Source organism: Lipophrys pholis (assembly GCF_963383615.2).
Source record: "Lipophrys pholis genome assembly, chromosome: 2".
Taxonomy (NCBI): Eukaryota; Metazoa; Chordata; class Actinopteri; order Blenniiformes; family Blenniidae; genus Lipophrys; species Lipophrys pholis.
The window spans coordinates 38,550,516-38,560,822 of NC_137636.1; positions in this window are offsets into that span (position 1 = coordinate 38,550,516).

A 10,307-nucleotide genomic window follows, 5' to 3' on the forward strand; every position below is an offset into this window, starting at 1 on the left:
GTAGAGCCTAGAGAAAAGGGTTAAACATTTTGAACCAATTGTAAATCTGGAACTCAACGTCTTTGTGTTTCCAGTCCTTCTCAGAGTGTTTGCTGGTCGACCTCAGTTACTGACTCAGGGACCTGTGACCTGGAGCTTTATTGTAGCAGTTGAGGCGAGGCTGAGTCAGCTTGAGGAACGTCTCCTCTCTGTCCAGCTTAGGGCTAGCCCTGTAGCTAGTAGCCCCCCGCCAGGTTTAGCTGGAGCGGAGTGTTCTAGCTTAGCAGCGCAGGTAGCTGCTAACTCTAGCCCCCCCTCAGCGGCCCCCGAGCAGCCGGGGGAACAGGGCGGTTGGGTGACTGCCAGGGGTAAACGTAGCAGCAAGAAGTCTACCGGACACCCCCGCTACACCCCGCAGGCCTCCGTCAGTGTCTCCAATGTGTTTGCCCCACTCAGCAGCACGCTGGTTGAGAAGGACACGCTGGTTATTGGCTCCTCAATAGTGAGACACGTTAACCTAGGACAACCAGCGGCCATAGTTAGCTGCCTGCCTGGGGCCAGAGCAGGCGACATTGAGTCCCAGCTAAAGCTAATGACCAAGAGTAAACGGAGATTTAAAGGGATTATAATCCACTGCGGTGGAAACGACGTTCGCCTGAAGAAGTCTGAGGTCCTCAAAGCTAACGTAGAGTCAGTGTGCACATACCGCGGACCATTTCAGACGAAGTAGTTTTCTCTGGCCCCCCCCCAAACCTCATCAGGGACCAGATGTTTAGCCTCATCTTTTAACCGCTGGCTGTCAGGGTGGTGTCCCAGTAACTCGGTATGCTTCATTAATAACTGGAAGTCCTTCTGGGACAAGCCTGGTCTCATCAGGAGGGACGGCATCCATCCCACGTTGGATGGAGCGTACCTCTTATCTAGAAACATAGCTAAAAGCTTAGCTCCTCCATCCTGACGTAGCAGAGTGGGGACCAGGCAACAGAGTCGCAGTCCTACACGCCTCTCTGAGTTTCCCTCTGGGCAGTCACCAACCATAGCTAACTTAGTTAAACATCCCATAGAGACTGTGTCTATCCCTCGGACCACCACAAGTATAAAACTATCTAAACCTAGGAAAACTACTTCTAATGACTACAAAAACTTCATCCGTATCAAGTGTGAAACTAGACAAAATCAAGACAAACAAATGAGATGTGGTTTCCTAAACATGAGATCTTTATCATCCAAAGCTCTTCTAGTCAATGATCTGATAAGTGAACACAACATTGATCTCTTTGGATGAACAGAAACCTGCTACGTAAAGATGAGTATGTTAGTCTAAATGAAGCCTCCCCTCCAAGTCATACTAACACTCAAATAGCTGGTGGAGGTGGTGGAGGAGGGTGGAGGCAGCCATCTAGAACTCTCACTTACTAATTAATATTAACCCAAAACCCAACTTTAGTTCTTTTGAGAGTCTGAGCATGACCATGCCACACCCGTCAAATAAAATAGTAAATTCTGTAGAATCTGTAATCATTTATCGTCCTCCTGGACCTTCTTCAACTTTTCTAACTGAATTCTCTGAATTGTTGTCAGATGTAGCCCTGACTAAAGATAAGGTTATCATGGTAGGAGACTTCAATGTTCATGTTGACCTAGAAAATGATAGTTTCAGTGCAGCTTTAGATCTACACTTGACTCTCTAGGTTTCTCTCAGGTAGTAGACGGGCCTACCCAGAAACATCTCCACACCCTAGACCTTATTCTAACTTATGGTTTGAATATAGAGCATCTGACCATCTCTCCTCACTATGATTTCCTGTCAGATCACTTCTTAATAACCTTTGACTTTGTTCTAAATAGTTCTAACCCTCCGGTTAAAGCCGTGTTAACCAGGTCTCTCTCTGATAACATAGTAACTAAATTCAAGGAAAGAATTCCCTCTGCTATAGAATCAGTAGTGAATCTTCCTGACCCGTATACTGTTGCTAGCTCAGACATTGAATACCTAACAAACAGTCTGACAGATATGCTAAAAACAACGCTAGACGACATAGCTCCTCAAAAAATGAAACTGAAAAAACAGGAAAAGTCATCCCCAGGGGTGCGGTGCTCCTTCTCCATTTGCTGTTGGATTGGTGGAGGTTGGGATACCGCGGTGGCCGGGTGAGGGCCCGGCCGGCGTCCTGGGGGGCGAGAGTCATCACCCCCCCCCCCCCCCCCCCCCCCCCCTCCCGAGTGTGTGAGTGTGTGTGTGTCTGTGTCTGTGTCTGTGTCTGTGTCTGTGTCTGCGTCTGCGTCTGTGTCTATATCGGGGGTGGGTGTCTGTGGGGGGTGGGTCGGGGGTTGGGTTTTTCAATCAAGATCGGGGGGGAGAATCATGTGGGGGGTGGGATATGAGGCTCCTGGGGGTGTAGAGTTGACTGTCCTCCGACCGGGGCCGGCGCGGGCCTTCGCTTTCCTGGGTCTGGGGGCGGGGCTGGTCCGGGGCGTGGCGGCTGGGGCCGTCTCTGCCTTGCCGGGTTGGGGGGGGGGGCGGTGGGTGGGCCTGTTCCCGGGACTCGCCACCGGGGTTGGGGGGGCTCTCGGCCCGGGGGCCCTGCTCCGGCCTTTTCTCGGCTTGGCGGCTTGGGTCGGGGCCTGGGGCCCTGTGCCCTTTATCCTTCTCTTGTGGGCTCCTCTTGCCTGGGGGGGATTCCTCTCTGCATTCTCCGTCGGGTACTTTTTGGGCGGGGCCGTGGCTCTCTGGAGTGGTTCGGTGGCGTCTCCCCGGGCCTGGGGGGCTGCCTTCTGCCGGGGTGGCGGTGTCCGGGCCCGATGGCCTCGGACCCCGGGGTGTCGCTACGGGTCCCCCCACAACAGTTCCGGACAAACCACACACACACACACACACACACACACACACACACACACACACACACACACACACACACACACACACACACACACACACACACACACACACACTTTCACTCCTCACGAAAGGTGCTTCTGAAGTTGCTTGTTCTCTGTCATCATTTGCTCAAACTTTAAAAATCATGTTCCTCTTTTGTTGTCACCTCTTTGTTAATTCATGTTCCTGCTTCACGTTACTGTCTAGATAGAGCTGCTCAGGCTGGTTAATCTAAGAAATCATCTTACTGTCTAGATAGAGCAGCTCAGGCTGGTTAATCTAAGAAATCATCTTACTGTCTAGATAGAGCAGCTCAGGCTGGTTAATCTAAGAAATCATCTAACTGTCTAGATAGAGCAGCTCAGGCTGGTTAATCTAAGAAATCATCTTACTGTCTAGATAGAGCAGCTCAGGCTGGTTAATCTAAGAAATCATCTTACTGTCTAGATAGAGCAGCTCAGGCTGGTTTAATCCAAAAACAGTTGGAAAGTATTTGGATCAGTGTGATAACTGCAAATAATATATGTAGCACAACAAGGATATTGTATGTTATCCCCATCCCCCCTCCCCCTCCCCCCTCCCCCCTCCCCCCTCAACTTTCTTCTCTCTCTTCTCTTCTCTCTCTCTTTGAGCCCCCCCCCCCCCCCCCCCCGGTCGTGTACGGCAGCCATGCCAACTTCTGATGGAGGAGGCAACAGGAGGAGACTCCAGGTCTCTCCCTGTTGCAAGACCAAAAACTGTTCTGACTCCGAAGGTTCTAGATCACATCATATTGTTGGCCCAAGCTGCCGAACAGGACAAGGGAAAAAAAAAGAAAAAAAAGAAAAAACAGGAAAAGTCCTCCCCATGGTTTAACTCATCAACCCGCCAGCTTAAACAACGCTCCCGTAGATTAGAAAGAACTTGGCGTTCAACAAAAACAGAGCTAGATTATATAGCCTGGAAGGATAGCTTCAAAACTTAGAAGAAAGCTCTGAGTAGAAGTAGAACTAATTACTACTCATCCTTAATAGAGGAAAACAAAAACAAGCCTCGCTTTCTTTTCAGTACTGTAGCCAAACTGACCAAGAACCAAAATAGTGTTGAGCCCACCATTCCTATCAATATATGTAGTGAGGACTTCATGAAGTTCTTTCAAAATAAAATGACAAGGCTTAGGGATAACATCCATCAAACCCTACCGTCCGTTAGCCCCATAACAGAGGAACTGGTTAAACCTAACAGTCATCTGGAATGCTTTCAGCAAATACAACTAGTCCAACTAAACTCCCTTATTTCTTCTGCTAAACCAACTACTAGCCTGTTGGACCCAATTCCTACTAGAATTCTGAAAGAGGCACTGCCACTAATCAATAATTCTATACTGGTAATTATTAACCAGTCTCTAACAATAGGCTATGTGCCCCAATCCTTTAAACTAGCAGTTATTAAACCTCTCATTAAGAAGCCAAACTTAGACACAAGCCTTCTCTCAAACTACAGGCCCATCTCCAACCTTCCTTTCCTGTCAAAGGTTCTGGAGCAAGTAGTGGCTAAACAACTCCAGGATTATCTGCAGGAGAATAATCTGTTAGAGGACCTTCAGTCCAGCTTCAGAATGAACCACAGTACAGAGACTGCACTGCTAAAAGTTACTAATGACCTTCTAATGGCCTCAGATAGAGCTCTTCTATCTGCTTTACTTCTTCTGGACCTTAGTACTGCATTTGATACTGTCGATCATAATATACTCTTAAGGAGATTAGAAGATGCCGTCGGCATTAAACACTTAGCCTTAAACTGGTTTAAATCATATTTATCTGACCGGTTTCAATTTGTTCATGTAAATAACAAATCTTCAATACATGAACGGGTCCTGTGTGGAGTACCACAAGGCTCCGTCCTCGGACCCATATTGTTTAATCTCTAGATGTTACCACTCGGAAATATTATTAGGAAACACAACATTAACTTTCATTGTTATGCAGATGATACTCAGCTCTATTTATCAGTTAAAGCCAATCAGGCCGACCAACTTGTTAAACTAGAGTCCTGCCTCAGGGACGTTAAGTCCTGGATGTCTATCAACTTCTTAATGCTCAACACATCCAAGACTGAGGTTCTAATCCTAGGTCCTAAAAAGCTCAGGGATTACTTTTCAGATAGTCTGATTACCTTAGATAATATTACCTTAACCTCTAACAGTGATATTAGGAACCTGGGTGTTATTTTTGATCAGGATCTGTCCTTTATGTCCCATGTTAAACATGTCTCCAGGACAGCCTTCTTCCATCTAAGGAATATTGCAAAAATGAGAAACTTCTTGTCCTTCAAAGATGCAGAACAAATGCTTCCTGCCTTTGTGACTTGAAGATGAGATGATTGTAACTCCCTAATGTCAGGATGTCCAAACTCCTCTGTTAGGATCTTCCAGCTAGAGCAGAACGCTGCTGCAGGTTTACTAACCAGAACTGGAAGAAGAGAGCACATCTCCCCAGTCTTAGCATCCTTACACTGGCTTCACATCAAATCTAGAATAGAATTCAACATCCTTCTGATCACATCTAAAACTCTTCATCACCAGGCTCCGTCCTATATGGAGAAACTTCTAGAAGGGTCTCACCCTCCACGAGCCCTTGGCTCTGAGGATGCAGGACTGTTGGTAATCCCTAAAGTCCTTCAAAGTAAAAGAGGAGGCAGGAGTTTCAGCCATATGGCTCCTTTACTCTGGAATCAACTAGCAGCCTCGGTCCGAAGGGCCCACACCATTAGTTTATTTAAGAGGAGACTAAAAAGCTTCCTCTTTGATAGAGCTTCTCATTAGGAATAAAATAGGAGCACTAAGTTGAGCTGCTCTAGGCCTAGACTGCTGAGGGGATTTCCTCTCTCCCGTTAAAGGGAGGAACTCTACATTTGGAGCTTCTGTTTCTTGTCTTTCTTTCTTTCTCTCTGTGTAACAACATTACTGGAGCCACCAGATCCTGACAGGAGGGGAGCAGGATCCAGGGGATCAGACCCAAGACTCCCAGAGTGGAGTTACCACGGTCCTACTACCCGACCCCCCCACAGCACCGGGACCCCCCCACAGCACCGGGACCCCCCCACAGCACCGGGACCCCACCACAGCACCGGGACCCCCCCACAGCACCAGGACCCCCCCACAGTACCGGGACCCCCCCACAGCACCGGGACCCCCCCACAGCACCGGGACCCCACCACAGCACCGGGACCCCCCCACAGCACCAGGACCCCCCCACAGCACCGGGACCCCCCCACAGCACCGAGACCCCCCCCCACAACGGCACGGCCCTTAAACTCCAGACTGAGATTGGTTCATCATCAGACCAACGCTCATCATAGACTTTTCTTAGTATTTGTACTTCTCTGGCCTGTCTGCCTCTCTCTCTCTCTCTCTCTCTCTCTCTCTCTTCTATTCCTCTCTCTCTCTCCCTCTTCTATTCCTCTCTCTCTCTCCCTCTTCTATTCCTCTCTCTCTCTCCCTCTTCTATTCCTCTCTCTCTCCCTCTTCTATTCCTCTCTCTCTCCCTCTTCTATTCCTCTCTCTCCCTCTTCTATTCCTCTCTCTCTCTCTCTTCTATTCCTCTCTCTCTCCCTCTTCTATTCCTCTCTCTCCCTCTTCTATTCCTCTCTCTCTCCCTCTTCTATTCCTCTCTCTCTCTCCCTCTTCTATTCCTCTCTCTCCCTCTCTTCTATTCCTCTCTCTCTCCCTCTTCTATTCCTCTCTCTCTCTCTTCTATTCCTCTCTCTCTCTCTCTCTTCTATTCCTCTCTCTCCCTCTTCTATTCCTCTCTCTCTCTCTCTCTCTCTCTCTCTTCTATTCCTCTCTCTCTCCCTCTTCTATTCCTCTCTCTCTCTCTCTCTTCTATTCCTCTCTCTCTCTCCCTCTTCTATTCCTCTCTCTCTCTCTTCTATTCCTCTCTCTCTCTCTCTTCTATTCCTCTCTCTCCCTCTTCTATTCCTCTCTCTCCCTCTTCTATTCCTCTCTCTCTCTCTCTCTCTCTCTCTCTCTCTCTCTCTCTCTCTCTCTTCTATTCCTCTCTCTCTCCCTCTTCTATTCCTCTCTCTCTCTCTCTCTTCTATTCCTCTCTCTCTCTCCCTCTTCTATTCCTCTCTCTCTCTCTCTCTTCTATTCCTCTCTCTCTCTCCCTCTTCTATTCCTCTCTCTCCCTCTTCTATTCCTCTCTCTCCCTGTCCTATCCCATGTACTTCTCCCCCCAACCGGTCAAGGCGGATGCCCCCCCCCCCCTCCCCCTTCCAGAGTCTAGGCTCCGCCCCCTTTCTTCCTGAAGAGGGACTTCTTATGAACTGTTCTTCCTGAGAGGGAGTTCTTCCTGGTTTCCTCTGTTGCTTGTTCCATCTGCTGCTCTGGAAGGTTTAGTTGGGTTCTGTTGTTCTCTATCATTGTAAGAGGTTCTGGAAGGTTTAGTTGGGTTCTGTTGTTCTCTATCATTGTAAGAGGTTCTGGAAGGTTTAGTTGGGTTCTGTTGTTCTCTATCATTGTAAGAGGTTCTGGAAGGTTTAGTTGGGTTCTGTTGTTCTCTATCATTGTAAGAGGCTCTGGAAGGTTTAGTTGGGTTCTGTTGTTCTCTATCATTGTAAGAGGTTCTGGAAGGTTTAGTTGGGTTCTGTTGTTCTCTATCATTGTAAGAGGTTCTGGAAGGTTTAGTTGGGTTCTGTTGTTCTCTATCATTGTAAGAGGCTCTGGAAGGTTTAGTTGGGTTCTGTTGTTCTCTATCATTGTAAGAGGTTCTGGAAGGTTTAGTTGGGTTCTGTTGTTCTCTATCATTGTAAGAGGTTCTGGAAGGTTTAGTTGGGTTCTGTTGTTCTCTATCATTGTAAGAGGTTCTGGAAGGTTTAGTTGGGTTCTGTTGTTCTCTATCATTGTAAGAGGTTCTGGAAGGTTTAGTTGGGTTCTGTTGTTCTCTATCATTGTAAGAGGTTCTGGAAGGTTTAGTTGGGTTCTGTTGTTCTCTATCATTGTAAGAGGTTCTGGAAGGTTTAGTTGGGTTCTGTTGTTCTCTATCATTGTAAGAGGTTCTGGAAGGTTTAGTTGGGTTCTGTTGTTCTCTATCATTGTAAGAGGCTCTGAGATGTTTGTTGATGTGATTTAGTGCTTTACAAATAAATTGAATTGAATTGAATTGGTCTGGTGCTTTATTCTCCATTTCTTCATCAGCTCGGATTCTGTCCAACTCTTCTATAGTGAGATTAAATGCCCATGTGAGCTCTGAGAACATGAGATTATCTGAGGATAAACTCGTCATGTCGCGCTTCAAATCATGTCAATATACTAGAAAGTGAAACAACTTTGTCATCCAGTTTGTTTTCTTTACAGATCTGAGAAGTAGAGCAGCTGGTGACGCTCGACTCTGATCATCATTGAAACCGGACGTATGTTGGTTTATATTAAATAGTCCAGGAAATGGATATTTATCAGAAAACTCAAAGAAAATTTCTCAAAAGTTTCATGATTGTCTGTTGAGATTCATTACAGAGAAAATATTTAGTGATACATTAAAGTCCTGAACTGGTTTTACTAAATAAATTGACAATAAGGTCCCGTTACCTTGACAATGTTTTAAGTGACATAACATTTTTTATTTCAGAAAAGTTTTCTGTTTACATGGCAGCTTTCAGAAAATGATGCAGTTATTATGTTGGCCACTAGTTGGTGCTGTTGTTGGTTTTCAGTACTGAAAGCAGCAAACACACACACACACACACACACACACACACACACACACACACACACACACACACACACACACACACACACACACACACACACACACACACACACACGCCATGCTACTTGCTAAGCTAAAGTATAACTTATACTCATTACCAGTGAGAGCTGACAGTAGCCTAGCACAGCGCAGAGAGAGACGCTACGCTCTGTGCTACACTCTGCGCTACGCTCTGCGCTAAGCTACTGTGGACTGAGAGGCTGGTGGAGTAGACGTAGCTTCATATGGAGGTGGTTTGGGACAACGGAGAGCATTCATTTCTGTTTGGAATGTATATTAGACTTCATTTAATAAGTACTTGTATCGGTACTTGGTATCGGCCGGTAGCTAAAGGATGGGTGGGGGAAAACATACAATACCCTTGTTAGTGCTACATATATTATTTGCAGTTATCACACTGATCCAAATACTTTACAAATGTTATTACATTAAACCAGCATTACATTACATTGAGCAGCTCTATCTAGACAGTAACATGATTTTCTAGATTAACCAGCCCGAGCAGCTCTATCTAGACGGTAACATGATTTTCTAGATCAACCAGCCTGAGCAGCTCTATCTATACGGTAACATGATTTTCTAGATTAACCAGCCTGAGCAGCTCTATCTAGACAGGAACATGATTTTCTAGATTAACCAGCCCGAGCAGCTCTATCTAGACGGTAACATGATTTTCTAGATCAACCAGCCTGAGCAGCTCTATCTAGATGGTAACATGATTTTCTAGATTAACCAGCCTGAGCTGCTCTATCTAGACAGGAACATGATTTTCTAGATTAACCAGCCCGAGCAGCTCTATCTAGACGGTAACATGATTTTCTAGATCAACCAGCCTGAGCAGCTCTATCTAGACAGTAAGATGATTTTCTAGATTAACCAGCCCGAGCAGCTCTATCTAGACAGTAAGATGATTTTCTAGATTAACCAGCCTGAGCTGCTCTATCTAGACGGTAACATGATTTTCTAGATTAACCAGCCTGAGCTGCTCTATCTAGACAGTAAGATGATTTTCTAGATTAACCAGCCTGAGCTGCTCTATCTAGACGGTAACATGATTTTCTAGATTAACCAGCCTGAGCTGCTCTATCTAGACAGTAAGATGATTTTCTAGATCAACCAGCCTGAGCAGCTCTATCTAGACAGTAACATGATTTTCTAGATTAACCAGCCTGAGCTGCTCTATCTAGACGGCAACATGATTTTCTAGATTAACCAGCCTGAGCTGCTCTATCTAGACAGGAACATGAAGCAGGAACATGAATTAACAAAGAAGCAACAACAAAAGAGGAACATGATTTTGAGAGTTGAGCAATTGATGACAGAGAACAAGCAACTTCTACCCCCAGGAGCCTCGTACCCACCACCCATGTTCCCGCCCCATGTTACTCCCCCCCTGATCTTGATAGACACTCCCACCCCCACCCCCACCCACGCACAGACGCACACACGCGCTCACACACTCACAGACCTGGGGGGAGGGTGAAGCACCCCGCCCCCCCGGGGCCCCACCAGGCCACCGCGAGATCCCATCCTCCACTAATCCAACCACGAATGGGGAGGGAGAACCACACCCCAGCCCCCCCCCCGCGAGCGCCATGCCTGAGCGAGTGCACCCCCCGCATTCCACCCGCACCCACCTCGAGCCGGGGTGAGACCACAGCGGGAGGTTCTGGGGGGAGCCCCATCCTTTTTTTTTCACCCAC